Below are 25354 nucleotides of genomic sequence, written 5' to 3'. Positions count from 1 at the left end.
ATGTACTAAAGCTGGACTTAGACATAATTTCACTCTCACAACATTATGGCTGGTTGGAGACAGTCCGAACCACAAGTACCGGGTCCATGGTTCTGGCCGTATACTGGGGGGACGGGGACGACTCCCATTAACCCCTGACTATACCGGGGATACGCTTATCACAGTGCCTTTCTGGTCTGTGCTGAAGCAGGGCATTCTGGCAGCCAAGTGGCTTGACATTTATTAGTGAGCCTGGTTACCCCCTCTCGGAACCACAGACTTAGAAATCGCCAGCTCATATACAGTGCATAAAATATATTTATATATATATACCCTTATACACCATTTTAATAAAAAATATCACAAAATTCTTCTACAGTAAGTCCCTCGGGAAGAGTGAAAGACGCGCACGTTCATTTTCAGATCTCCTAGACCTTCCTATAAGAAGTTAGCCAAAAAGTAGCTTCGAAAAACGCTTAGGTTAAGTTTCAGAGTTGCTTCTAATGTACCAAAGCTGGACTTAGACATAATTTCACTCTCACAACATTATGGCTGGTTGGAGACAGTCCGAACCACAAGTACCGGGTCCATGGTTCTGGCCGTATACTGGGGGGACGGGGACGACTCCCATTAACCCCTGACTATACCGGGGATACGCTTATCACAATGCCTTTCTGGTCTGTGCTGAAGCAGGGCATTCTGGCAGCCAAGTGGCTTGACCTTTATTAGTGAGCCTGGTTACCCCCTCTCGGAACCACAGACTTAGAAATCGCCAGCTCATATACAGTGCATAAAATATATTTATATATATACCCTTATACACCATTTTAATAAAAAATATCACAAAATTCTTCTAAGTCCCTCGGAAAGAGTGAAAGACGCGCACGTTCATTTTCAGAGCTCCTAGACCTTCCTATAAGAAGTTAGCCAAAAAGTAGCTTCGAAAAACGCTTAGGTTAAGTTTCAGAGTTGCTTCTAATGTACCAAAGCTGGACTTAGACATAATTTCACTCTCACAACATTATGGCTGGTTGGAGACAGTCCGAACCACAAGTACCGGGTCCATGGTTCTGGCCGTATACTGGGGGGACGGGGACGACTCCCATTAACCCCTGACTATACCGGGGATACGCTTATCAAATGTGCCTTTCTGGTCTGTGCTGAAGCAGGGCATTCTGGCAGCCAAGTGGCTTGACCTTTATTAGTGAGCCTGGTTACCCCCTCTCGGAACCACAGACTTAGAAATCGCCAGCTCATATACAGTGCATAAAATATATTTATATATATACCCTTATACACCATTTTAATAAAAAATATCACAAAATTCTTCTAAGTCCCTCGGGAAGAGTGAAAGACGCGCACGTTCATTTTCAGATCTGCTAGACCTTCCTATAAGAAGTTAGCCAAAAAGTAGCTTCGAAAAACGCTTAGGTTAAGTTTCAGAGTTGCTTCTAATGTACCAAAGCTGGACTTAGACATAATTTCACTCTCACAACATTATGGCTGGTTGGAGAGTCCGAACCACAAGTACCGGGTCCATGGTTCTGGCCGTATACTGGGAGGACGGGGACGACTCTCATTAACCCCTGACTATACCGGGGATACGCTTATCACAATGCCTTTCTGGTCTGTGCTGAAGCAGGGCATTCTGGCAGCCAAGTGGCTTGACATTTATTAGTGAGCCTGGTTACCCCCTCTCGGAACCACAGACTTAGAAATCGCCAGCTCATATACAGTGCATAAAATATATTTATATATATATATACCCTTATACACCATTTTAATAAAAAATATCACAAAATTCTTCTATGTCCCTCGGGAAGAGTGAAAGACGCGCACGTTCATTTTCAGAGCTCCTAGACCTTCCTATAAGAAGTTAGCCATAAAGTAGCTTCGAAAAACGCTTAGGTTAAGTTTCAGAGTTGCTTCTAATGAACCAAAGCTGGACTTAGACATAATTTCACTCTCACAACATTATGGCTGGTTGGAGACAGTCCGAACCACAAGTACCGGGTCCATGGTTCTGGCCGTATACTGGGAGGACGGGGACGACTCTCATTAACCCCTGACTATACCGGGGATACGCTTATCACAATGCCTTTCTGGTCTGTGCTGAAGCAGGGCATTCTGGCAGCCAAGTGGCTTGACATTTATTAGTGAGCCTGGTTACCCCGTCTCGGAACCACAGACTTAGAAATCGCCAGTTCATATACAGTGCATAAAATATATTTATATAATATATTTATATATATACCCTTATACACCATTTTAATAAAAAATATCACAAAATTCTTCTAATTCCCTCGGGAAGAGTGAAAGACGCGCACGTTCATTTTCAGATCTCCTAGACCTTCCTATAAGAAGTTAGCCAAAAAGTAGCTTCGAAAAACGCTTAGGTTAAGTTTCAGAGTTGCTTCTAATGTACCAAAGCTGGACTTAGACATAATTTCACTCTCACAACATTATGGCTGGTTGGAGACAGTCCGAACCACAAGTACCGGGTCCATGGTTCTGGCCGTATACTGGGGGGACGGGGACGACTCCCATTAACCCCTGACTATACCGGGGATACGCTTATCACAATGCCTTTCTGGTCTGTGCTGAAGCAGGGCATTCTGGCAGCCAAGTGGCTTGACCTTTATTAGTGAGCCTGGTTACCCCCTCTCGGAACCACAGACTTAGAAATCGCCAGCTCATATACAGTGCATAAAATATATTTATATATATACCCTTATACACCATTTTAATAAAAAATATCACAAAATTCTACTAAGTCCCTCGGGAAGAGTGAAAGACGCGCACGTTCATTTTCAGATCTCCTAGACCTTCCTATAAGAAGTTAGCCAAAAAGTAGCTTCGAAAAACGCTTAGGTTAAGTTTCAGAGTTGCTTCTAATGTACCAAAGCTGGACTTAGACATAATTTCACTCTCACAACATTATGGCTGGTTGGAGACAGTCCGAACCACAAGTACCGGGTCCATGGTTCTGGCCGTATACTGGGGGGACGGGGACGACTCCCATTAACCCCTGACTATACCGGGGATACGCTTATCACAATGCCTTTCTGGTCTGTGCTGAAGCAGGGCATTCTGGCAGCCAAGTGGCTTGACCTTTATTAGTGAGCCTGGTTACCCCCTCTCGGAACCACAGACTTAGAAATCGCCAGCTCATATACAGTGCATAAAATATATTTATATATATACCCTTATACACCATTTTAATAAAAAATATCACAAAATTCTTCTAAGTCCCTCGGAAAGAGTGAAAGACGCGCACGTTCATTTTCAGAGCTCCTAGACCTTCCTATAAGAAGTTAGCCAAAAAGTAGCTTCGAAAAACGCTTAGGTTAAGTTTCAGAGTTGCTTCTAATGTACCAAAGCTGGACTTAGACATAATTTCACTCTCACAACATTATGGCTGGTTGGAGACAGTCCGAACCACAAGTACCGGGTCCATGGTTCTGGCCGTATACTGGGGGGACGGGGACGACTCCCATTAACCCCTGACTATACCGGGGATACGCTTATCAAATGTGCCTTTCTGGTCTGTGCTGAAGCAGGGCATTCTGGCAGCCAAGTGGCTTGACCTTTATTAGTGAGCCTGGTTACCCCCTCTCGGAACCACAGACTTAGAAATCGCCAGCTCATATACAGTGCATAAAATATATTTATATATATACCCTTATACACCATTTTAATAAAAAATATCACAAAATTCTTCTAAGTCCCTCGGGAAGAGTGAAAGACGCGCACGTTCATTTTCAGATCTGCTAGACCTTCCTATAAGAAGTTAGCCAAAAAGTAGCTTCGAAAAACGCTTAGGTTAAGTTTCAGAGTTGCTTCTAATGTACCAAAGCTGGACTTAGACATAATTTCACTCTCACAACATTATGGCTGGTTGGAGAGTCCGAACCACAAGTACCGGGTCCATGGTTCTGGCCGTATACTGGGAGGACGGGGACGACTCTCATTAACCCCTGACTATACCGGGGATACGCTTATCACAATGCCTTTCTGGTCTGTGCTGAAGCAGGGCATTCTGGCAGCCAAGTGGCTTGACATTTATTAGTGAGCCTGGTTACCCCCTCTCGGAACCACAGACTTAGAAATCGCCAGCTCATATACAGTGCATAAAATATATTTATATATATATATACCCTTATACACCATTTTAATAAAAAATATCACAAAATTCTTCTATGTCCCTCGGGAAGAGTGAAAGACGCGCACGTTCATTTTCAGAGCTCCTAGACCTTCCTATAAGAAGTTAGCCATAAAGTAGCTTCGAAAAACGCTTAGGTTAAGTTTCAGAGTTGCTTCTAATGAACCAAAGCTGGACTTAGACATAATTTCACTCTCACAACATTATGGCTGGTTGGAGACAGTCCGAACCACAAGTACCGGGTCCATGGTTCTGGCCGTATACTGGGAGGACGGGGACGACTCTCATTAACCCCTGACTATACCGGGGATACGCTTATCACAATGCCTTTCTGGTCTGTGCTGAAGCAGGGCATTCTGGCAGCCAAGTGGCTTGACATTTATTAGTGAGCCTGGTTACCCCGTCTCGGAACCACAGACTTAGAAATCGCCAGTTCATATACAGTGCATAAAATATATTTATATAATATATTTATATATATACCCTTATACACCATTTTAATAAAAAATATCACAAAATTCTTCTAATTCCCTCGGGAAGAGTGAAAGACGCGCACGTTCATTTTCAGATCTCCTAGACCTTCCTATAAGAAGTTAGCCAAAAAGTAGCTTCGAAAAACGCTTAGGTTAAGTTTCAGAGTTGCTTCTAATGTACCAAAGCTGGACTTAGACATAATTTCACTCTCACAACATTATGGCTGGTTGGAGACAGTCCGAACCACAAGTACCGGGTCCATGGTTCTGGCCGTATACTGGGGGGACGGGGACGACTCCCATTAACCCCTGACTATACCGGGGATACGCTTATCACAATGCCTTTCTGGTCTGTGCTGAAGCAGGGCATTCTGGCAGCCAAGTGGCTTGACCTTTATTAGTGAGCCTGGTTACCCCCTCTCGGAACCACAGACTTAGAAATCGCCAGCTCATATACAGTGCATAAAATATATTTATATATATACCCTTATACACCATTTTAATAAAAAATATCACAAAATTCTACTAAGTCCCTCGGGAAGAGTGAAAGACGCGCACGTTCATTTTCAGATCTCCTAGACCTTCCTATAAGAAGTTAGCCAAAAAGTAGCTTCGAAAAACGCTTAGGTTAAGTTTCAGAGTTGCTTCTAATGTACCAAAGCTGGACTTAGACATAATTTCACTCTCACAACATTATGGCTGGTTGGAGACAGTCCGAACCACAAGTACCGGGTCCATGGTTCTGGCCGTATACTGGGGGGACGGGGACGACTCCCATTAACCCCTGACTATACCGGGGATACGCTTATCAAATGTGCCTTTCTGGTCTGTGCTGAAGCAGGGCATTCTGGCAGCCAAGTGGCTTGACCTTTATTAGTGAGCCTGGTTACCCCCTCTCGGAACCACAGACTTAGAAATCGCCAGCTCATATACAGTGCATAAAATATATTTATATATATACCCTTATACACCATTTTAATAAAAAATATCACAAAATTCTTCTAAGTCCCTCGGGAAGAGTGAAAGACGCGCACGTTCATTTTCAGAGCTCCTAGACCTTCCTATAAGAAGTTAGCCAAAAAGTAGCTTCGAAAAACGCTTAGGTTAAGTTTCAGAGTTGCTTCTAATGTACCAAAGCTGGACTTAGACATAATTTCACTCTCACAACATTATGGCTGGTTGGAGAGTCCGAACCACAAGTACCGGGTCCATGGTTCTGGCCGTATACTGGGAGGACGGGGACGACTCTCATTAACCCCTGACTATACCGGGGATACGCTTATCACAATGCCTTTCTGGTCTGTGCTGAAGCAGGGCATTCTGGCAGCCAAGTGGCTTGACATTTATTAGTGAGCCTGGTTACCCCCTCTCGGAACCACAGACTTAGAAATCGCCAGCTCATATACAGTGCATAAAATATATTTATATATATATATATACCCTTATACACCATTTTAATAAAAAATATCACAAAATTCTTCTATGTCCCTCGGGAAGAGTGAAAGACGCGCACGTTCATTTTCAGAGCTCCTAGACCTTCCTATAAGAAGTTAGCCATAAAGTAGCTTCGAAAAACGCTTAGGTTAAGTTTCAGAGTTGCTTCTAATGAACCAAAGCTGGACTTAGACATAATTTCACTCTCACAACATTATGGCTGGTTGGAGACAGTCCGAACCACAAGTACCGGGTCCATGGTTCTGGCCGTATACTGGGAGGACGGGGACGACTCTCATTAACCCCTGACTATACCGGGGATACGCTTATCACAATGCCTTTCTGGTCTGTGCTGAAGCAGGGCATTCTGGCAGCCAAGTGGCTTGACATTTATTAGTGAGCCTGGTTACCCCGTCTCGGAACCACAGACTTAGAAATCGCCAGTTCATATACAGTGCATAAAATATATTTATATAATATGTTTATATATATACCCTTATACACCATTTTAATAAAAAATATCACAAAATTCTTCTAATTCCCTCGGGAAGAGTGAAAGACGCGCACGTTCATTTTCAGATCTCCTAGACCTTCCTATAAGAAGTTAGCCAAAAAGTAGCTTCGAAAAACGCTTAGGTTAAGTTTCAGAGTTGCTTCTAATGTACCAAAGCTGGACTTAGACATAATTTCACTCTCACAACATTATGGCTGGTTGGAGACAGTCCGAACCACAAGTACCGGGTCCATGGTTCTGGCCGTATACTGGGGGGACGGGGACGACTCCCATTAACCCCTGACTATACCGGGGATACGCTTATCACAATGCCTTTCTGGTCTGTGCTGAAGCAGGGCATTCTGGCAGCCAAGTGGCTTGACCTTTATTAGTGAGCCTGGTTACCCCCTCTCGGAACCACAGACTTAGAAATCGCCAGGTCATATACAGTGCATAAAATATATTTATATATATACCCTTATACACCATTTTAATAAAAAATATCACAAAATTCTACTAAGTCCCTCGGGAAGAGTGAAAGACGCGCACGTTCATTTTCAGATCTCCTAGACCTTCCTATAAGAAGTTAGCCAAAAAGTAGCTTCGAAAAACGCTTAGGTTAAGTTTCAGAGTTGCTTCTAATGTACCAAAGCTGGACGTAGACATAATTTCACTCTCACAACATTATGGCTGGTTGGAGACAGTCCGAACCACAAGTACCGGGTCCATGGTTCTGGCCGTATACTGGGGGGACGGGGACGACTCCCATTAACCCCTGACTATACCGGGGATACGCTTATCACAATGCCTTTCTGGTCTGTGCTGAAGCAGGGCATTCTGGCAGCCAAGTGGCTTGACCTTTATTAGTGAGCCTGGTTACCCCCTCTCGGAACCACAGACTTAGAAATCGCCAGCTCATATACAGTGCATAAAATATATTTATATATATACCCTTATACACCATTTTAATAAAAAAATATCACAAAATTCTTCTAAGTCCCTCGGGAAGAGTGAAAGACGCGCACGTTCATTTTCAGAGCTCCTAGACCTTCCTATAAGAAGTTAGCCAAAAAGTAGCTTCGAAAAACGCTTAGGTTAAGTTTCAGAGTTGCTTCTAATGTACTAAAGCTGGACTTAGACATAATTTCACTCTCACAACATTATGGCTGGTTGGAGACAGTCCGAACCACAAGTACCGGGTCCATGGTTCTGGCCGTATACTGGGGGGACGGGGACGACTCCCATTAACCCCTGAATATACCGGGGATACGCTTATCACAGTGCCTTTCTGGTCTGTGCTGAAGCAGGGCATTCTGGCAGCCAAGTGGCTTGACATTTATTAGTGAGCCTGGTTACCCCCTCTCGGAACCACAGACTTAGAAATCGCCAGCTCATATACAGTGCATAAAATATATTTATATATATATACCCTTATACACCATTTTAATAAAAAATATCACAAAATTCTAATAAGTCTCTCGGGAAGAGTGAAAGACGCGCACGTTCATTTACAGAGCTCCTAGACCTTCCTATAAGAAGTTAGCCAAAAAGTAGCTTCGAAAAACGCTTAGGTTAAGTTTCAGAGTTGCTTCTAATGTACCAAAGCTGGACTTAGACATAATTTCACTCTCACAACATTATGGCTGGTTGGAGACAGTCCGAACCACAAGTACCGGGTCCATGGTTCTGGCCGTATACTGGGGGGACGGGGACGACTCCCATTAACCCCTGACTATACCGGGGATACGCTTATCACAATGCCTTTCTGGTCTGTGCTGAAGCAGGGCATTCTGGCAGCCAAGTGGCTTGACCTTTATTAGTGAGCCTGGTTACCCCCTCTCGGAACCACAGACTTAGAAATCGCCAGCTCATATACAGTGCATAAAATATATTTATATATATACCCTTATACACCATTTTAATAAAAAATATCACAAAATTCTTCTAAGTCCCTCGGAAAGAGAGAAAGACGCGCACGTTCATTTTCAGAGCTCCTAGACCTTCCTATAAGAAGTTAGCCAAAAAGTAGCTTCGAAAAACGCTTAGGTTAAGTTTCAGAGTTGCTTCTAATGTACCAAAGCTGGACTTAGACATAATTTCACTCTCACAACATTATGGCTGGTTGGAGACAGTCCGAACCACAAGTACCGGGTCCATGGTTCTGGCCGTATACTGGGGGGACGGGGACGACTCCCATTAACCCCTGACTATACCGGGGATACGCTTATCAAATGTGCCTTTCTGGTCTGTGCTGAAGCAGGGCATTCTGGCAGCCAAGTGGCTTGACCTTTATTAGTGAGCCTGGTTACCCCCTCTCGGAACCACAGACTTAGAAATCGCCAGCTCATATACAGTGCATAAAATATATTTATATATATACCCTTATACACCATTTTAATAAAAAATATCACAAAATTCTTCTAAGTCCCTCGGGAAGAGTGAAAGACGCGCACGTTCATTTTCAGATCTGCTAGACCTTCCTATAAGAAGTTAGCCAAAAAGTAGCTTCGAAAAACGCTTAGGTTAAGTTTCAGAGTTGCTTCTAATGTACCAAAGCTGGACTTAGACATAATTTCACTCTCACAACATTATGGCTGGTTGGAGAGTCCGAACCACAAGTACCGGGTCCATGGTTCTGGCCGTATACTGGGAGGACGGGGACGACTCTCATTAACCCCTGACTATACCGGGGATACGCTTATCACAATGCCTTTCTGGTCTGTGCTGAAGCAGGGCATTCTGGCAGCCAAGTGGCTTGACATTTATTAGTGAGCCTGGTTACCCCCTCTCGGAACCACAGACTTAGAAATCGCCAGCTCATATACAGTGCATAAAATATATTTATATATATATATATACCCTTATACACCATTTTAATAAAAAATATCACAAAATTCTTCTATGTCCCTCGGGAAGAGTGAAAGACGCGCACGTTCATTTTCAGAGCTCCTAGACCTTCCTATAAGAAGTTAGCCATAAAGTAGCTTCGAAAAACGCTTAGGTTAAGTTTCAGAGTTGCTTCTAATGTACCAAAGCTGGACTTAGACATAATTTCACTCTCACAACATTATGGCTGGTTGGAGACAGTCCGAACCACAAGTACCGGGTCCATGGTTCTGGCCGTATACTGGGGGGACGGGGACGACTCCCATTAACCCCTGACTATACCGGGGATACGCTTATCACAATGCCTTTCTGGTCTGTGCTGAAGCAGGGCATTCTGGCAGCCAAGTGGCTTGACCTTTATTAGTGAGCCTAGTTACCCCCTCTCGGAACCACAGACTTAGAAATCGCCAGCTTATATACAGTGCATAAAATATATTTATATATATACCCTTATACACCATTTTAATAAAAAATATCACAAAATTCTTCTAAGTCCCTCGGGAAGAGTGAAAGACGCGCACGTTCATTTTCAGAGCTCCTAGACCTTCCTATAAGAAGTTAGCCAAAAAGTAGCTTCGAAAAACGCTTAGGTAAAGTTTCAGAGTTGCTTCTAATGTACCAAAGCTGGACTTAGACATAATTTCACTCTCACAACATTATGGCTGGTTGGAGACAGTCCGAACCACAAGTACCGGGTCCATGGTTCTGGCCGTATACTGGGGGGACGGGGACGACTCCCATTAACCCCTGACTATACCGGGGATACGCTTATCACAATGCCTTTCTGGTCTGTGCTGAAGCAGGGCATTCTGGCAGCCAAGTGGCTTGACCTTTATTAGTGAGCCTGGTTACCCCCTCTCGGAACCACAGACTTAGAAATCGCCAGCTCATATACAGTGCATAAAATATATTTATATATATATATATACCCTTATACACTATTTTAATAAAAAATATCACAAAATTCTTCTAAGTCCCTCGGGATGATTGAAAGACGCGCACGTTCATTTTCAGAGCTCCTAGACCTTCCTATAAGAAGTTAGCCAAAAAGTAGCTTCGAAAAACGCTTAGGTTAAGTTTCAGAGTTGCTTCTAATGTACCAAAGCTGGACTTAGACATAATTTCACTCTCACAACATTATGGCTGGTTGGAGACAGTCCGAACCACAAGTACCGGGTCCATGGTTCTGGGCGTATACTGGGGGGACGGGGACGACTCCCATTAACCCCTGACTATACCGGGGATACGCTTATCACAATGCCTTTCTGGTCTGTGCTGAAGCAGGGCATTCTGGCAGCCAAGTGGCTTGACCTTTATTAGTGAGCCTGGTTACCCCCTCTCGGAACCACAGACTTAGAAATCGCCAGCTCATATACAGTGCATAAAATATATTTATATATATATATATATACCCTTATACACTATTTTAATAAAAAATATCACAAAATTCTTCTAAGTCCCTCGGGAAGATTGAAAGACGCGCACGTTCATTTTCAGAGCTCCTAGACCTTCCTATAAGAAGTTAGCCAAAAAGTAGCTTCGAAAAACGCTTAGGTTAAGTTTCAGAGTTGCTTCTAATGTACCAAAGCTGGACTTAGACATAATTTCACTCTCACAACATTATGGCTGGTTGGAGACAGTCCGAACCACAAGTACCGGGTCCATGGTTCTGGCCGTATACTGGGGGGACGGGGACGACTCCCATTAACCCCTGACTATACCGGGGATACGCTTATCACAATGCCTTTCTGGTCTGTGCTGAAGCAGGGCATTCTGGCAGCCAAGTGGCTTGACCTTTATTAGTGAGCCTGGTTACCCCCTCTCGGAACCACAGACTTAGAAATCGCCAGCTCATATACAGTGCATAAAATATATTTATATATATATATATACCCTTATACACTATTTTAATAAAAAATATCACAAAATTCTTCTAAGTCCCTCGGGATGATTGAAAGACGCGCACGTTCATTTTCAGAGCTCCTAGACCTTCCTATAAGAAGTTAGCCAAAAAGTAGCTTCGAAAAACGCTTAGGTTAAGTTTCAGAGTTGCTTCTAATGTACCAAAGCTGGACTTAGACATAATTTCACTCTCACAACATTATGGCTGGTTGGAGACAGTCCGAACCACAAGTACCGGGTCCATGGTTCTGGCCGTATACTGGGGGGACGGGGACGACTCCCATTAACCCCTGACTATACCGGGGATACGTTTATCACAGTGCCTTTCTGGTCTGTGCTGAAGCAGGGCATTCTGGCAGCCAAGTGGCTTGACCTTTATTAGTGAGCCTGGTTACCCCCTCTCGGAACCACAGACTTAGAAATCGCCAGCTCATATACAGTGCATAAAATATATTTATATATATACCCTTATACACCATTTTAATAAAAAATATCACAAAATTCTTCTAAGTCCCTCGGGAAGAGTGAAAGACGCGCACGTTCATTTTCAGAGCTCCTAGACCTTCCTATAAGAAGTTAGCCAAAAAGTAGCTTCGAAAAACGCTTAGGTTAAGTTTCAGAGTTGCTTCTAATGTACCAAAGCTGGACTTTGACATAATTTCACTCTCACAACATTATGGCTGGTTGGAGAGAGTCCGAACCACAAGTACCGGGTCCATGGTTCTGGCCGTATACTGGGGGGACGGGGACGACTCCCATTAACCCCTGACTATACCGGGGATACGCTTATCACAATGCCTTTCTGGTCTGTGCTGAAGCAGGGCATTCTGGCAGCCAAGTGGCTTGACCTTTATTAGTGAGCCTGGTTACCCCCTCTCGGAACCACAGACTTAGAAATCGCCAGCTCATATACAGTGCATAAAATATATTTATATATATATATATATATACCCTTATACACTATTTTAATAAAAAATATCACAAAATTCTTCTAAGTCCCTCGGGAAGATTGAAAGACGCGCACGTTCATTTTCAGTGCTCCTAGACCTTCCTATAAGAAGTTAGCCAAAAAGTAGCTTCGAAAAACGCTTAGGTTAAGTTTCAGAGTTGCTTCTAATGTACCAAAGCTGGACTTAGACATAATTTCACTCTCACAACATTATGGCTGGTTGGAGACAGTCCGAACCACAAGTACCGGGTCCATGGTTCTGGCCGTATACTGGGGGGACGGGGACGACTCCCATTAACCCCTGACTATACCGGGGATACGCTTATCACCATGCCTTTCTGGTCTGTGCTGAAGCAGGGCATTCTGGCAGCCAAGTGGCTTGACCTTTATTAGTGAGCCTGGTTACCCCCTCTCGGAACCACAGACTTAGAAATCGCCAGCTCATATACAGTGCATAAAATATATTTATATATATATATATACCCTTATACACTATTTTAATAAAAAATATCACAAAATTCTTCTAAGTCCCTCGGGAAGATTGAAAGACGCGCACGTTCATTTTCAGAGCTCCTAGACCTTCCTATAAGAAGTTAGCCAAAAAGTAGCTTCGAAAAACGCTTAGGTTAAGTTTCAGAGTTGCTTCTAATGTACCAAAGCTGGACTTAGACATAATTTCACTCTCACAACATTATGGCTGGTTGGAGACAGTCCGAACCACAAGTACCGGGTCCATGGTTCTGGCCGTATACTGGGGGGACGGGGACGACTCCCATTAACCCCTGACTATACCGGGGATACGCTTATCACAATGCCTTTCTGGTCTGTGCTGAAGCAGGGCATTCTGGCAGCCAAGTGGCTTGACCTTTATTAGTGAGCCTGGTTACCCCCTCTCGGAACCACAGACTTAGAAATCGCCAGCTCATATACAGTGCATAAAATATATTTATATATATACCCTTATACACCATTTTAATAAAAAATATCACAAAATTCTTCTAAGTCCCTCGGGAAGAGTGAAAGACGCGCACGTTCATTTTCAGAGCTCCTAGACCTTCCTATAAGAAGTTAGCCAAAAAGTAGCTTCGAAAAACGCTTAGGTTAAGTTTCAGAGTTGCTTCTAATGTACCAAAGCTGGACTTAGACATAATTTCACTCTCACAACATTATGGCTGGTTGGAGACAGTCCGAACCACAAGTACCGGGTCCATGGTTCTGGCCGTATACTGGGGGGACGGGGACGACTCCCATTAACCCCTGACTATACCGGGGATACGTTTATCACAGTGCCTTTCTGGTCTGTGCTGAAGCAGGGCATTCTGGCAGCCAAGTGGCTTGACCTTTATTAGTGAGCCTGGTTACCCCCTCTCGGAACCACAGACTTAGAAATCGCCAGCTCATATACAGTGCATAAAATATATTTATATATATACCCTTATACACCATTTTAATAAAAAATATCACAAAATTCTTCTAAGTCCCTCGGGAAGAGTGAAAGACGCGCACGTTCATTTTCAGAGCTCCTAGACCTTCCTATAAGAAGTTAGCCAAAAAGTAGCTTCGAAAAACGCTTAGGTTAAGTTTCAGAGTTGCTTCTAATGTACCAAAGCTGGACTTTGACATAATTTCACTCTCACAACATTATGGCTGGTTGGAGAGAGTCCGAACCACAAGTACCGGGTCCATGGTTCTGGCCGTATACTGGGGGGACGGGGACGACTCCCATTAACCCCTGACTATACCGGGGATACGCTTATCACAATGCCTTTCTGGTCTGTGCTGAAGCAGGGCATTCTGGCAGCCAAGTGGCTTGACCTTTATTAGTGAGCCTGGTTACCCCCTCTCGGAACCACAGACTTAGAAATCGCCAGCTCATATACAGTGCATAAAATATATTTATATATATATATATATACCCTTATACACTATTTTAATAAAAAATATCACAAAATTCTTCTAAGTCCCTCGGGAAGATTGAAAGACGCGCACGTTCATTTTCAGAGCTCCTAGACCTTCCTATAAGAAGTTAGCCAAAAAGTAGCTTCGAAAAACGCTTAGGTTAAGTTTCAGAGTTGCTTCTAATGTACCAAAGCTGGACTTAGACATAATTTCACTCTCACAACATTATGGCTGGTTGGAGACAGTCCGAACCACAAGTACCGGGTCCATGGTTCTGGCCGTATACTGGGGGGACGGGGACGACTCCCATTAACCCCTGACTATACCGGGGATACGCTTATCACAATGCCTTTCTGGTCTGTGCTGAAGCAGGGCATTCTGGCAGCCAAGTGGCTTGACCTTTATTAGTGAGCCTGGTTACCCCCTCTCGGAACCACAGACTTAGAAATCGCCAGCTCATATACAGTGCATAAAATATATTTATATATATATATATACCCTTATACACTATTTTAATAAAAAATATCACAAAATTCTTCTAAGTCCCTCGGGAAGATTGAAAGACGCGCACGTTCATTTTCAGAGCTCCTAGACCTTCCTATAAGAAGTTAGCCAAAAAGTAGCTTCGAAAAACGCTTAGGTTAAGTTTCAGAGTTGCTTCTAATGTACCAAAGCTGGACTTAGACATAATTTCACTCTCACAACATTATGGCTGGTTGGAGACAGTCCGAACCACAAGTACCGGGTCCATGGTTCTGGCCGTATACTGGGGGGACGGGGACGACTCCCATTAACCCCTGACTATACCGGGGATACGCTTATCACAATGCCTTTCTGGTCTGTGCTGAAGCAGGGCATTCTGGCAGCCAAGTGGCTTGACCTTTATTAGTGAGCCTGGTTACCCCCTCTCGGAACCACAGACTTAGAAATCGCCAGCTCATATACAGTGCATAAAATATATTTATATATATACCCTTATACACCATTTTAATAAAAAATATCACAAAATACTTCTAAGTCCCTCGGGAAGAGTGAAAGACGCGCACGTTCATTTTCAGAGCTCCTAGACCTTCCTATAAGAAGTTAGCCAAAAAGTAGCTTCGAAAAACGCTTAGGTTAAGTTTCAGAGTTGCTTCTAATGTACCAAAGCTGGACTTAGACATAATTTCACTCTCACAACATTATGGCTGGTTGGAGACAGTCCGAACCACAAGTACCGGGTCCATGGTTCTGGCCGTATACTGGGGGGACGGGGACGACTCCCATTAACCCCTGACTATACCGGGGATACGCTTATCACAATGCCTTTCTGGTCTGTGCTGAAGCAGGTCATTCTGGCAGCCAAGTGGCTTGACATTTATTAGTGAGCCTGGTTACCCCCTCTCGGAACCACAGACTTAGAAATCGCCAGCTCATATACAGTGCATAAAAAATATTTATATATATATACCCTTATACACCATTTTAATAAAAAATATCACAAAATTCTTCTAAGTCCCTCGGGAAGAGTGAAAGACGCGCACGTTCATTTTCAGAGCTCCTAGACCTTCCTATAAGAAGTTAGCCAAAAAGTAGCTTCGAAAAACGCTTAGGTTAAGTTTCAGAGTTGCTTCTAATGTACCAAAGCTGGACTTTGACATAATTTCACTCTCACAACATTATGGCTGGTTGGAGAGAGTCCGAACCACAAGTACCGGGTCCATGGTTCTGGCCGTATACTGGGGGGACGGGGACGACTCCCATTAACCCCTGACTATACCGGGGATACGCTTATCACAATGCCTTTCTGGTCTGTGCTGAAGCAGGGCATTCTGGCAGCCAAGTGGCTTGACCTTTATTAGTGAGCCTGGTTACCCCCTCTCGGAACCACAGACTTAGAAATCGCCAGCTCATATACAGTGCATAAAATATATTTATATATATATATATATACCCTTATACACTATTTTAATAAAAAATATCACAAAATTCTTCTAAGTCCCTCGGGAAGAGTGAAAGACGCGCACGTTCATTTTCAGAGCTCCTAGACCTTCCTATAAGAAGTTAGCCAAAAAGTAGCTTCGAAAAACGCTTAGGTTAAGTTTCAGAGTTGCTTCTAATGTACCAAAGCTGGACTTTGACATAATTTCACTCTCACAACATTATGGCTGGTTGGAGAGAGTCCGAACCACAAATACCGGGTCCATGGTTCTGGCCGTATACTGGGGGGACGGGGACGACTCCCATTAACCCCTGACTATACCGGGGATACGCTTATCACAATGCCTTTCTGGTCTGTGCTGAAGCAGGGCATTCTGGCAGCCAAGTGGCTTGACCTTTATTAGTGAGCCTGGTTACCCCCTCTCGGAACCACAGACTTAGAAATCGCCAGCTCATATACAGTGCATAAAATATATTTATATATATATATATACCCTTATACACTATTTTAATAAAAAATATCACAAAATTCTTCTAAGTCCCTCGGGATGATTGAAAGACGCGCACGTTCATTTTCAGAGCTCCTAGACCTTCCTATAAGAAGTTAGCCAAAAAGTAGCTTCGAAAAACGCTTAGGTTAAGTTTCAGAGTTGCTTCTAATGTACCAAAGCTGGACTTAGACATAATTTCACTCTCACAACATTATGGCTGGTTGGAGACAGTCCGAACCACAAGTACCGGGTCCATGGTTCTGGCCGTATACTGGGGGGACGGGGACGACTCCCATTAACCCCTGACTATACCGTGGATACGTTTATCACAGTGCCTTTCTGGTCTGTGCTGAAGCAGGGCATTCTGGCAGCCAAGTGGCTTGACCTTTATTAGTGAGCCTGGTTACCCCCTCTCGGAACCACAGACTTAGAAATCGCCAGCTCATATACAGTGCATAAAATATATTTATATATATACCCTTATACACCATTTTAATAAAAAATATCACAAAATTCTTCTAAGTCCCTCGGGAAGAGTGAAAGACGCGCACGTTCATTTTCAGAGCTCCTAGACCTTCCTATAAGAAGTTAGCCAAAAAGTAGCTTCGAAAAACGCTTAGGTTAAGTTTCAGAGTTGCTTCTAATGTACCAAAGCTGGACTTTGACATAATTTCACTCTCACAACATTATGGCTGGTTGGAGAGAGTCCGAACCACAAGTACCGGGTCCATGGTTCTGGCCGTATACTGGGGGGACGGGGACGACTCCCATTAACCCCTGACTATACCGGGGATACGCTTATCACAATGCCTTTCTGGTCTGTGCTGAAGCAGGGCATTCTGGCAGCCAAGTGGCTTGACCTTTATTAGTGAGCCTGGTTACCCCCTCTCGGAACCACAGACTTAGAAATCGCCAGCTCATATACAGTGCATAAAATATATTTATATATATATATATATACCCTTATACACTATTTTAATAAAAAATATCACAAAATTCTTCTAAGTCCCTCGGGAAGATTGAAAGACGCGCACGTTCATTTTCAGAGCTCCTAGACCTTCCTATAAGAAGTTAGCCAAAAAGTAGCTTCGAAAAACGCTTAGGTTAAGTTTCAGAGTTGCTTCTAATGTACCAAAGCTGGACTTAGACATAATTTCACTCTCACAACATTATGGCTGGTTGGAGACAGTCCGAACCACAAGTACCGGGTCCATGGTTCTGGCCGTATACTGGGGGGACGGGGACGACTCCCATTAACCCCTGACTATACCGGGGATACGCTTATCACAATGCCTTTCTGGTCTGTGCTGAAGCAGGGCATTCTGGCAGCCAAGTGGCTTGACCTTTATTAGTGAGCCTGGTTACCCCCTCTCGGAACCACAGACTTAGAAATCGCCAGCTCATATACAGTGCATAAAATATATTTATATATATATATATACCCTTATACACTATTTTAATAAAAAATATCACAAAATTCTTCTAAGTCCCTCGGGAAGATTGAAAGACGCGCACGTTCATTTTCAGAGCTCCTAGACCTTCCTATAAGAAGTTAGCCAAAAAGTAGCTTCGAAAAACGCTTAGGTTAAGTTTCAGAGTTGCTTCTAATGTACCAAAGCTGGACTTAGACATAATTTCACTCTCACAACATTATGGCTGGTTGGAGACAGTCCGAACCACAAGTACCGGGTCCATGGTTCTGGACGTATACTGGGGGGACGGGGACGACTCCCATTAACCCCTGACTATACCGGGGATACGCTTATCACAATGCCTTTCTGGTCTGTGCTGAAGCAGGGCATTCTGGCAGCCAAGTGGCTTGACCTTTATTAGTGAGCCTGGTTACCCCCTCTCGGAACCACAGACTTAGAAATCGCCAGCTCATATACAGTGCATAAAAAATATTTATATATATATACCCTTATACACCATTTTAATAAAAAATATCACAAAATTCTTCTAAGTCCCTCGGGAAGAGTGAAAGACGCGCACGTTCATTTTCAGAGCTCCTAGACCTTCCTATAAGAAGTTAGCCAAAAAGTAGCTTCGAAAAACGCTTAGGTTATGTTTCAGAGTTGCTTCTAATGTACCAAAGCTGGACTTAGACATAATTTCACTCTCACAACATTATGGCTGGTTGGAGAGAGTCCGAACCACAAGTACCGAGTCCATGGTTCTGGGCGTATACTGGGGGGACGGGGACGACTCCCATTAACCCCTGACTATACCGGGGATACGCTTATCACAATGCCTTACTGGTCTGTGCTGAAGCAGGGCATTTCGGCAGCCAAGTGGCTTGACCTTTATTAGTGAGCCTGGTTACCCCCTCCTTGAACCACAGACTTAGAAATCGCCAGCTCATATACAGTGCATAAAATATATTTATAAAATATATTTATATATATACCCTTATACACCATTTTAATAAAAAATATCACAAAATTCTTCTAAGTCCCTCGGGAATAGTGAAAGACGCGCACGTTCATTTTCAGAGCTCCTAGACCTTCCTATAAGAAGTTAGCCAAAAAGTAGCTTCGAAAAACGCTTAGGTTAAGTTTCAGAGTTGCTTCTAATGTACCAAATCTGGACTTAGACATAATTTCACTCTCACAACATTATGGCTGGTTGGAGACAGTCCGAACCACAAGTACCGGGTCCATGGTTCTGGCCGTATACTGGGGGGACGGGGACGACTCCCATTAACCCCTGACTATACCGGGGATACGCTTATCACAATGCCTTTCTGGTCTGTGCTGAAGCAGGTCATTCTGGCAGCCAAGTGGCTTGACCTTTATTAGTGAGCCTGGTTACCCCCTCTCGGAACCACAGACTTAGAAATCGCCAGCTCATATACAGTGCATAAAATATATTTATATATATACCCTTATACACCATTTTAATAAAAAATATCACAAAATTCTTCTAAGTCCCTCGGGAAGAGTGAAAGACGCGCACGTTCATTTTCAGATCTCCTAGACCTTCCTACTGTATAAGAAGTTAGCCAAAAAGTAGCTTCGAAAAACGCTTAGGTTAAGTTTCAGAGTTGCTTCTAATGTACCAAAGCTGGACTTAGACATAATTTCACTCTCACAACATTATGGCTGGTTGGAGACAGTCCGAACCACAAGTACCGGGTCCATGGTTCTGGCCGTATACTGGGGGGACGGGGACGACTCCCATTAACCCCTGACTACACCGGGGATACGCTTATCACAATGCCTTTCTGGTCTGTGCTGAAGCAGGGCATTCTGGCAGCCAAGTGGCTTGACCTTTATTAGTGAGCCTGGTTACCCCCTCTCGGAACCACAGACTTAGAAATCGCCAGCTCATATACAGTGCATAAAATATATTTATATATATACCCTTATACACCATTTTAATAAAAAATATCACAAAATTCTTCTAAGTCCCTCGGGAAGAGTGAATGACGCGCACGTTCATTTTTAGAGCTCCTAGACCTTCCTATAAGAAGTTAGCCAAAAAGTAGCTTCGAAAAACGCTTAGGTTAAGTTTCAGAGTTGCTTCTAATGTACCAAAGCTGGACTTAGACATAATTTCACTCTCACAACATTATGGCTGGTTGGAGACAGTCCGAACCACAAGTACCGGGTCCATGGTTCTGGCCGTATACTGGGGGGACGGGGACGACTCCCATTAACCCCTGACTATACCGGGGATACGCTTATCACAATGCCTTTCTGGTCTGTGCTGAAGCAGGGCATTCTGGCAGCCAAGTGGCTTGACATTTATTAGTGAGCCTGGTTACCCCCTCTCGGAACCACAGACTTAGAAATCGCCAGCTCATATACAGTGCATAAAAAATATTTATATATATATACCCTTATACACCATTTTAATAAAAAATATCACAAAATTCTTCTAAGTCCCTCGGGAATAGTGAAAGACGCGCACGTTCATTTTCAGAGCTCCTAGACCTTCCTATAAGAAGTTAGCCAAAAAGTAGCTTCGAAAAACGCTTAGGTTATGTTTCAGAGTTGCTTCTAATGTACCAAAGCTGGACTTAGACATAATTTCACTCTCACAACATTATGGCTGGTTGGAGAGAGTCCGAACCACAAGTACCGAGTCCATGGTTCTGGGCGTATACTGGGGGGACGGGGACGACTCCCATTAACCCCTGACTATACCGGGGATACGCTTATCACAATGCCTTACTGGTCTGTGCTGAAGCAGGGCATTTCGGCAGCCAAGTGGCTTGACCTTTATTAGTGAGCCTGGTTACCCCCTCTCGGAACCACAGACTTAGAAATCGCCAGCTCATATACAGTGCATAAAATATATTTATATATATACCCTTATACACCATTTTAATAAAAAATATCACAAAATTCTTCTAAGTCCCTCGGGAAGAGTGAATGACGCGCACGTTCATTTTTAGAGCTCCTAGACCTTCCTATAAGAAGTTAGCCAAAAAGTAGCTTCGAAAAACGCTTAGGTTAAGTTTCAGAGTTGCTTCTAATGTACCAAAGCTGGACTTAGACATAATTTCACTCTCACAACATTATGGCTGGTTGGAGACAGTCCGAACCACAAGTACCGGGTCCATGGTTCTGGCCGTATACTGGGGGGACGGGGACGACTCCCATTAACCCCTGACTATACCGGGGATACGCTTATCACAATGCCTTTCTGGTCTGTGCTGAAGCAGGGCATTCTGGCAGCCAAGTGGCTTGACATTTATTAGTGAGCCTGGTTACCCCCTCTCGGAACCACAGACTTAGAAATCGCCAGCTCATATACAGTGCATAAAAAATATTTATATATATATACCCTTATACACCATTTTAATAAAAAATATCACAAAATTCTTCTAAGTCCCTCGGGAAGAGTGAAAGACGCGCACGTTCATTTTCAGAGCTCCTAGACCTTCCTATAAGAAGTTAGCCAAAAAGTAGCTTCGAAAAACGCTTAGGTTATGTTTCAGAGTTGCTTCTAATGTACCAAAGCTGGACTTAGACATAATTTCACTCTCACAACATTATGGCTGGTTGGAGAGAGTCCGAACCACAAGTACCGAGTCCATGGTTCTGGGCGTATACTGGGGGGACGGGGACGACTCCCATTAACCCCTGACTATACCGGGGATACGCTTATCACAATGCCTTACTGGTCTGTGCTGAAGCAGGGCATTTCGGCAGCCAAGTGGCTTGACCTTTATTAGTGAGCCTGGTTACCCCCTCTCGGAACCACAGACTTAGAAATCGCCAGCTCATATACAGTGCATAAAATATATTTATAAAATATATTTATATATATACCCTTATACACCATTTTAATAAAAAATATCACAAAATTCTTCTAAGTCCCTCGGGAAGAGTGAAAGACGCGCACGTTCATTTTCAGAGCTCCTAGACCTTCCTATAAGAAGTTAGCCAAAAAGTAGCTTCGAAAAACGCTTAGGTTAAGTTTCAGAGTTGCTTCTAATGTACCAAAGCTGGACTTAGACATAATTTCACTCTCACAACATTATGGCTGGTTGGAGAGAGTCCGAACCACAAGTACCGGGTCCATGGTTCTGGCCGTATACTGGGGGGACGGGGACGACTCCCATTAACCCCTGACTATACCGGGGATACGCTTATCACAATGCCTTACTGGTCTGTGCTGAAGCAGGGCATTCTGGCAGCCAAGTGGCTTGACCTTTATTAGTGAGCCTGGTTACCCCCTCTCGGAACCACAGACTTAGAAATCGCCAGCTCATATACAGTGCATAAAATATATTTATATATATACCCTTATACACCATTTTAATAAAAAATATCACAAAATTCTTCTAAGTCCCTCGGGAAGAGTGAAAGACGCGCACGTTCATTTTCAGATCTCCTAGACCTTCCTACTGTATAAGAAGTTAGCCAAAAAGTAGCTTCGAAAAACGCTTAGGTTAAGTTTCAGAGTTGCTTCAAATGTACCAAAGCTGGACTTAGACATAATTTCACTCTCACAACATTATGGCTGGTTGGAGACAGTCCGAACCACAAGTACCGAGTCCATGGTTCTGGGCGTATACTGGGGGGACGGGGACGACTCCCATTAACCCCTGACTATACCGGGGATACGCTTATCACAATGCCTTACTGGTCTGTGCTGAAGCAGGGCATTTCGGCAGCCAAGTGGCTTGACCTTTATTAGTGAGCCTGGTTACCCCCTCTCGGAACCACAGACTTAGAAATCGCCAGCTCATATACAGTGCATAAAATATATTTATAAAATATATTTATATATATACCCTTATACACCATTTTAATAAAAAATATCACAAAATTCTTCTAAGTCCCTCGGGAAGAGTGAAAGACGCGCACGTTCATTTTCAGATCTCCTAGACCTTCCTACTGTATAAGAAGTTAGCCAAAAAGTAGCTTCGAAAAACGCTTAGGTTAAGTTTCAGAGTTGCTTCTAATGTACCAAAGCTGGACTTAGACATAATTTCACTCTCACAACATTATGGCTGGTTGGAGACAGTCCGAACCACAAGTACCGGGTCCATGGTTCTGGCCGTATACTGGGGGGACGGGGACGACTCCCATTAACCCCTGACTACACCGGGGATACGCTTATCACAATGCCTTTCTGGTCTGTGCTGAAGCAGGGCATTCTGGCAGCCAAGTGGCTTGACCTTTATTAGTGAGCCTGGTTACCCCCTCTCGGAACCACAGACTTAGAAATCGCCAGCTCATATACAGTGCATAAAATATATTTATATATATACCCTTATACACCATTTTAATAAAAAATATCACAAAATTCTTCTAAGTCCCTTGGGAAGAGTGAATGACGCGCACGTTCATTTTTAGAGCTCCTAGACCTTCCTATAAGAAGTTAGCCAAAAAGTAGCTTCGAAAAACGCTTAGGTTAAGTTTCAGAGTTGCTTCTAATGTACCAAAGCTGGACTTAGACATAATTTCACTCTCACAACATTATGGCTGGTTGGAGAGAGTCCGAACCACAAGTACCGAGTCCATGGTTCTGGGCGTATACTGGGGGGACGGGGACGACTCCCATTAACCCCTGACTATACCGGGGATACGCTTATCACAATGCCTTACTGGTCTGTGCTGAAGCAGGGCATTTCGGCAGCCAAGTGGCTTGACCTTTATTAGTGAGCCTGGTTACCCCCTCTCGGAACCACAGACTTAGAAATCGCCAGCTCATATACAGTGCATAAAATATATTTATAAAATATATTTATATATATACCCTTATACACCATTTTAATAAAAAATATCACAAAATTCTTCTAAGTCCCTCGGGAAGAGTGAAAGACGCGCACGTTCATTTTCAGAGCTCCTAGACCTTCCTATAAGAAGTTAGCCAAAAAGTAGCTTCGAAAAACGCTTAGGTTAAGTTTCAGAGTTGCTTCTAATGTACCAAAGCTGGACTTAGACATAATTTCACTCTCACAACATTATGGCTGGTTGGAGAGAGTCCGAACCACAAGTACCGGGTCCATGGTTCTGGCCGTATACTGGGGGGACGGGGACGACTCCCATTAACCCCTGACTATACCGGGGATACGCTTATCACAATGCCTTACTGGTCTGTGCTGAAGCAGGGCATTCTGGCAGCCAAGTGGCTTGACCTTTATTAGTGAGCCTGGTTACCCCCTCTCGGAACCACAGACTTAGAAATCGCCAGCTCATATACAGTGCATAAAATATATTTATATATATACCCTTATACACCATTTTAATAAAAAATATCACAAAATTCTTCTAAGTCCCTCGGGAAGAGTGAAAGACGCGCACGTTCATTTTCAGATCTCCTAGACCTTCCTACTGTATAAGAAGTTAGCCAAAAAGTAGCTTCGAAAAACGCTTAGGTTAAGTTTCAGAGTTGCTTCTAATGTACCAAAGCTGGACTTAGACATAATTTCACTCTCACAACATTATGGCTGGTTGGAGACAGTCCGAACCACAAGTACCGGGTCCATGGTTCTGGCCGTATACTGGGGGGACGGGGACGACTCCCATTAACCCCTGACTACACCGGGGATACGCTTATCACAATGCCTTTCTGGTCTGTGCTGAAGCAGGGCATTCTGGCAGCCAAGTGGCTTGACCTTTATTAGTGAGCCTGGTTACCCCCTCTCGGAACCACAGACTTAGAAATCGCCAGCTCATATACAGTGCATAAAATATATTTATATATATACCCTTATACACCATTTTAATAAAAAATATCACAAAATTCTTCTAAGTCCCTCGGGAAGAGTGAATGACGCGCACGTTCATTTTTAGAGCTCCTAGACCTTCCTATAAGAAGTTAGCCAAAAAGTAGCTTCGAAAAACGCTTAGGTTAAGTTTCAGAGTTGCTTCTAATGTACCAAAGCTGGACTTAGACATAATTTCACTCTCACAACATTATGGCTGGTTGGAGACAGTCCGAACCACAAGTACCGGGTCCATGGTTCTGGCCGTATACTGGGGGGACGGGGACGACTCCCATTAACCCCTGACTATACCGGGGATACGCTTATCACAATGCCTTTCTGGTCTGTGCTGAAGCAGGGCATTCTGGCAGCCAAGTGGCTTGACATTTATTAGTGAGCCTGGTTACCCCCTCTCGGAACCACAGACTTAGAAATCGCCAGCTCATATACAGTGCATAAAAAATATTTATATATATATACCCTTATACACCATTTTAATAAAAAATATCACAAAATTCTTCTAAGTCCCTCGGGAAGAGTGAAAGACGCGCACGTTCATTTTCAGAGCTCCTAGACCTTCCTATAAGAAGTTAGCCAAA

The sequence above is a fragment of the Ascaphus truei genome, chromosome 4, assembly GCF_040206685.1.
Source record: "Ascaphus truei isolate aAscTru1 chromosome 4, aAscTru1.hap1, whole genome shotgun sequence".
NCBI lineage: Eukaryota > Metazoa > Chordata > Amphibia > Anura > Ascaphidae > Ascaphus > Ascaphus truei.
This window is presented reverse-complemented; position numbering follows the sequence as displayed.